Source organism: Festucalex cinctus, chromosome 6 (assembly GCF_051991245.1).
Source record: "Festucalex cinctus isolate MCC-2025b chromosome 6, RoL_Fcin_1.0, whole genome shotgun sequence".
NCBI classification, from domain to species: domain Eukaryota; kingdom Metazoa; phylum Chordata; class Actinopteri; order Syngnathiformes; family Syngnathidae; genus Festucalex; species Festucalex cinctus.
In genome coordinates this window covers 29,110,414-29,115,648 of record NC_135416.1, presented here as the reverse complement: position 1 = coordinate 29,115,648, position 5,235 = coordinate 29,110,414, and the positions used below count along the sequence as shown (strand labels likewise).

At 38.5% G+C, this 5,235-nt stretch overlaps 2 long non-coding RNA genes across 5 annotated transcripts; one reads left to right on the top strand and one right to left on the bottom strand.

Moving 5' to 3' along the window:
• Positions 1 to 740: 740 nt before the first annotated feature.
• Positions 741 to 2,191, top strand: LOC144020802 (uncharacterized). Its single transcript, XR_013283977.1, has 3 exons — positions 741 to 1,189; positions 1,567 to 1,676; positions 1,743 to 2,191. It is a non-coding gene; the product is annotated as an uncharacterized LOC144020802 (long non-coding RNA).
• LOC144020800 (uncharacterized) lies at positions 2,045 to 4,380 on the bottom strand. Of its 4 annotated transcripts, none has more exons than XR_013283975.1 (5): positions 4,143 to 4,380; positions 3,306 to 3,481; positions 2,868 to 3,039; positions 2,330 to 2,478; positions 2,045 to 2,230 (listed from the first exon to the last, which is right to left on the bottom strand). It is a non-coding gene; the product is annotated as an uncharacterized LOC144020800 (long non-coding RNA). The 4 variants fall into 4 exon arrangements; XR_013283976.1 differs by lacking the exon at positions 4,143 to 4,380 and adding an exon at positions 3,925 to 3,942; XR_013283974.1 differs by lacking the exon at positions 4,143 to 4,380 and having other exon boundaries at positions 3,306 to 3,875.
• Between the last annotated feature and the right edge of the window lie 855 nt (positions 4,381 to 5,235).

Here is a 5,235-nt window from a genome sequence, read left to right as displayed (position 1 = left end):
GGGCCCTAATAATAATAATAATTCGAACGAAAAACAATAGGGACCTCACAGCGGTTGCTGCTCGGGCCCTAACTAGAGCTGCGAGCAGCTATAAAGGGCCCTCGCAGCCCGGGCCACGTTGGAGTCCTTGCACGTTGGGGTACTTGCACGTTAGGGTACTGGCACGTTGGGGTACTGGCATATTGGAAGCAAAATTTCTTTGAAAATGGCATAATAAACGTTTACATGTAGAATATTTTTTTTGCCAGTGTGTGTCAAGCTCAACGGGTTTTGGTGATTGTTAAGACCTGCAAAAATCAGCGTCCTTTTTTATTTTTAGGCAATGAGTTGCCCTGATTGGTATTTTTTGTAAAAGTGTATATATACACCATCGCTCGTTGTACTCATTGCACAATGTTACTTTTATTGTCCAAAGGGGCAATCAAAAATGAATAAAACAAAATGGAAACGTACATACGTTTGGATCGGTGTGAAGCCAGTGAACAATTTGAGTGGTGGAAACTAAAAGAATATTCATAAATGACTTAGTCATCACACTTAGAATGAGTTTACATTTTTTGTACAAAATACCGTATGTGGGTTTTTTTTTTTTTATATAAGCCTCAAGGGCTAGGTGGCGCTGTATTTATAACTGAATGTTGTCATCGAGATACCTTCAGGCCTTGATTATAAGCATACATGTCAAGTGTGGGATTTTTTTTGGAGCATGTACCGTGGAGTTATTAAGCATATCCTTCATTCACGATATTGCTTTTAAAGGCCAAATGTGAAGTAATTTCATAAAATACCATATAGGGTCACAATTGAAGCATTGAAACACTGTCCAACAAATAAAGTATGAAAAAATAATTTATATGTTATATATTTGACGAAATAATCGCTTTTCCGAAGTTCGAGCCTGGCGGGCGACAAACCCGGAAGTGATACGTCACACCGGGAACAGCGATGGCAGCGCTCCATACAGACGCTATACAAAGCCACTCAAACGTCGATTCAGACAGCGATGTCAGCGATAGGTTGAGCGAAAATGAGGAGAACCAAGTTTTTAAAGAGTTGGAGGAAGAGGAGGAGGTTGGCATTTTATACGTTGGACTTTACATGTACGAGCCAAATGCTAATCAGGATGCTGATAATGCGCCCAGACACCTGACATGGAATGGAGACAAGACCCGTCGAAATTACAAGATGGGTAAGATATATATATAGGCAGTGGTATTTTTTTATGATTTGAAGATGCCAGCATTTGCACATAATTTTATATTTTTGTCTGATGACATTTAAAAAATAAAATAAAATAAATCAGACTATGTTTTTAAAGCAGTTACTCAGTACTTGAGTATTCTTTTCAGCAATTTTTATTTTTTTTACTTGTACTTTAGAGATTTATCAATGACTATTTCTTACTTTTGTACATGATTCCGTCCACGTACTTGTATATTTTGAAACAAATGTTTTCATAAACAGAATTATTGGCTGATTGGTATAGCAATACACTTGTTCAATAACATTTCTGCTCATGGTGTCATCGCTCAGTATTTTACTTTTTTTTTTTTATATAAATTTCAGGCGTACTTGTGGTAATTGCCAGCAAATGCCTACAGCTGTAGAATGTGTTTGCTGCCATGAAATTCAAGAAGTAGTGACTACGTCTACAAGGAGAGGAACACTTCAATCAGGTACTGGACTGCATCACTGATCATCCTGGATTCAATGCTGTGTGCCTGAACCCATATGGATTATAGGTGGCATGGATGACCTACAAGCAGCAGTACAAAGGCAAGGCATTTGATGGGCCACAGGATGCCAAGTATAGACATATTGCCGACAGACAATTGGTGCGCTGGTGCTGGAAGTTTCTTGGTCTGGACAACCGTGTTCTGCTCCCAGCATGTTGCAATGTCTTGTATCAGGGCACATTTTCCACCACCAGGAGAAGAGGAGTCAGCTGTATTCAAAGGGTTTCGTGTTTCACAGAGAAATGTTCCAGAACTGTGATTTGTACTGGTTGCATCATAATAAGAATAAACAAATGAGGACAACTTAATACAAGGAATATGATTCTTTATTTCCTGAGGAATCTCGTATGGTGCTCAGCAATAACATTTGACTTGTCCGGTCTGTTCACTGCTGCTGTAAGAAATTGTGGCTCGACTACCACATCATTCGGTTTTGTACTTATTTGGAACGTCAATCACTTTCATCGCCTCTGAAAGGCAGTCATTCACATAGTCTACAAAAAAAAAAAAATTGGGATGATAAATATTTGGGTGAGATATGGGTTACACTCAGTAATGCATCTGCCTGGAATTGTTTTTGTTTCGTAACTTACCATAAGTTTCATCCACCAATATCTTTCTCAGAGAATAGCCACCACTCTTATATTTGGGATAAACGATGCAGTAGGAGTGTATTCCTTCCTTCGTCACTTTCTGTGGTCTCCCAGCATTTTCATTATAATGCATAGCAGCGAGAATGATTCTGGAATTGAACAAAAATTGCCTTATAAAGAAATTGTCACATTGTGATGAAATAGCTTTATATCTCTAAGTTCTACATTTCATCCTTGTGTTCTACTAGTCATGGACAAATCACACTTGAAGAAGCACATTATATATATATATATATATATATATGTATATATATATATATATATATATATATAGGGTTTTTTTCGATTCTTTGAGATGGCATTTTTGGTTGAACAGATGCAGTGGAAATTTAATAAATTTCCATTGCACTAGCTGTTATGTTTAAGCCATGAGCACCATCTAGAGGAGCCTCAAAGCAAGTGCTTCATTACGTTACTTTCCCCCCTCATCACCACTATAGTCTCCATTTCATACATATCAAAGTTTTCTTAAACGCACCTGCTTTTCATTCCTTTGTACGAGAAGTTGTACATCTTTGGGGCAAAGTGATTCACCACACTGTGAAAAGCTTACACACCACTGGTCTGTCCGAGGTGAGACATCTTCATGACATCGTTGACAAACATGGTATTTGTCAGGAGTTCCACCACTGCGACATTGACTTCAGTACCTTCAAATGAATTTCATTTCCTTAGTTTGTTATAAATGTTAGTTGGCGTGTGACAGATGTTTGGTTGTTCTACTGATACAAGGTATGACAATATTTATATTTTCAGGTTAAACTAGCAACAACTCTAAGAATAAAAATATAAATAATACCTGGTAAGTACATAGTGACAAAAACAACTCCGCCTAACTTACTTTTATCCACACTATGTGGTGGCATAACTTCATCATCTTGGCTGTTTGAACAGTATTGATCCTGCAATAACTGACCCTCGTAATCAGCCATTTCTTGTTCAGAGGCAGCTGCAGAGGTGATAGCCTCAGCTACGGCTCGCTTCCTTTCTCGGTTAGCTGCTGCTGCACGCTGGGCAGGTGGATTTTGAATCTGCTGCTGGTCTTGTGGAGGCAGGTGAATTGTTGGGACAGCAGTTGTATTGAGCAATAACCTGCAGAAACATAAGGTGACACTAAAAATATTCGTCGCTCATAAAACCTATAAAACCTACCGGCAAAAATAAAAAAATAAAACAAATAAAAAACAACTATCACATTTCATCTAACCCTGCCTTACCAAATATTTAATTATTTAATGACTCATAAAATGCAGTAAGATTGACATATGATTGGAAGTTTTTCAAAAGGACGTGTCATGTTCTTTGATCAACAAAGCAATGCTGCCAACCTATTGAAATTTACTTTCAGAACAATTTGTCTCACTGCCATTATTACTCATCGTTGATATGAATAGCACCGAGACGTTAGCTTTCGGTTCACGTCGCTAGTTTCTACTGTTCATTCCACAACTGTTGGAAGCTCTGCTTTGTCAAAGTCATCAGTGATCTATCCATAAATTCCAAGTTTTTTTCTAAATAATTATAATCATACTTACTTTTTTTGCAAATCCATTATTATAAGCAGACCGGTTGAGGAAGCAGGCATCTTCGAAGTGTTTGTAACAGAGAACACTCCTCGACGATGGCGTGAAATTCATTCGCTTCGTGCGAATGAAAGTTGACCATTTACGTGCCCTGTTATCTTTTGGCCACTCATACAACTTTTCTTTAGCTTGAGAACAATACATCACCACACATCGCCGGGTCATCTTACCGAGTAGCAATGCAAACAATGCAGTTCAATGGCCGACTTCTCTCGCGACTTCCCGGTGTGACGTCATTTCCGAAAATTTCCGAAGATTGTCGAAGAAAAGCATTTTCGTTGTCAAGGGCGTTGCTATGGGTTAAACTAAGAACCTGAAAGGGTTGCGTCAAAAAAAATAACGAAAATATGCTTACAATGGTTTAGCCATTGGTATTACTCAAAAACATGGTTGGCCAACCTTACTTCACATTTGGTCTTTAATGTCCACAGAGGCTATCAAAAATAAATAAAAATATATATATGTTTGGATAAGTCTGATGCCAGTGAACATTTTGAGTGGTGGAAACTAAAAGAATATTCATAAATGACTTAGTTATCACACTTTGAATGAGTTTACATTTTTTGTACAAAATACCGTATGTGGGGTATTTTTTTTTTATGCCTCAAGGGCTAGGTGGCGCTGCATATATAACTGAATGTTGTCATAGAGATAGCTTCAGGCCTTGACGATAAACATACATGTCAAGTTTGGGATTTTTTGGAGCATGTACCGGGGAGTTATTAAGCATATCCTTTTTCAGTGCGAAACACAAATTTTGATGCCCCGCCTTCATCATATAGTATTTCGAAAGGTCAAGATTTTTCCCCCTGTCGTTGGCTCAGGTCTTGACATGGTCCAGGTCAAGTCTTAACTCAGTCAGATGAAACGTGTAGGAGAAGTGGGCAAAAGTCTGCCCCCTGTGAATGTGCAAAAATAGTCAAAAATGGGACATTCAAAAATTCGTAGCCAACTTCCTGTTCATTTTAGCATATGGGTCCAAGAGACTTTTTTGTAGGTCTTGGGCTCCCTCATACACCTAAAAATATTCGTCGTTCTTGCTTAAACGTACAACCGGGGCTGCTTCGTTAAAAACTTCTCGGGGGCGCTATTGAGTCATTTTTGTAAAAATAGCACAATCAACAATAAAATATTGCTCATTTTACCAGGCCAGATGTGTGTGCCAAGTTTCATGAGTTTCTGTGCATGTTTAGACCCTCAAAACTGGCGTTGTTTTCTTGGCGAACAGCGCTTAGCCACACCCACAGCAATTCGCGAAAACTC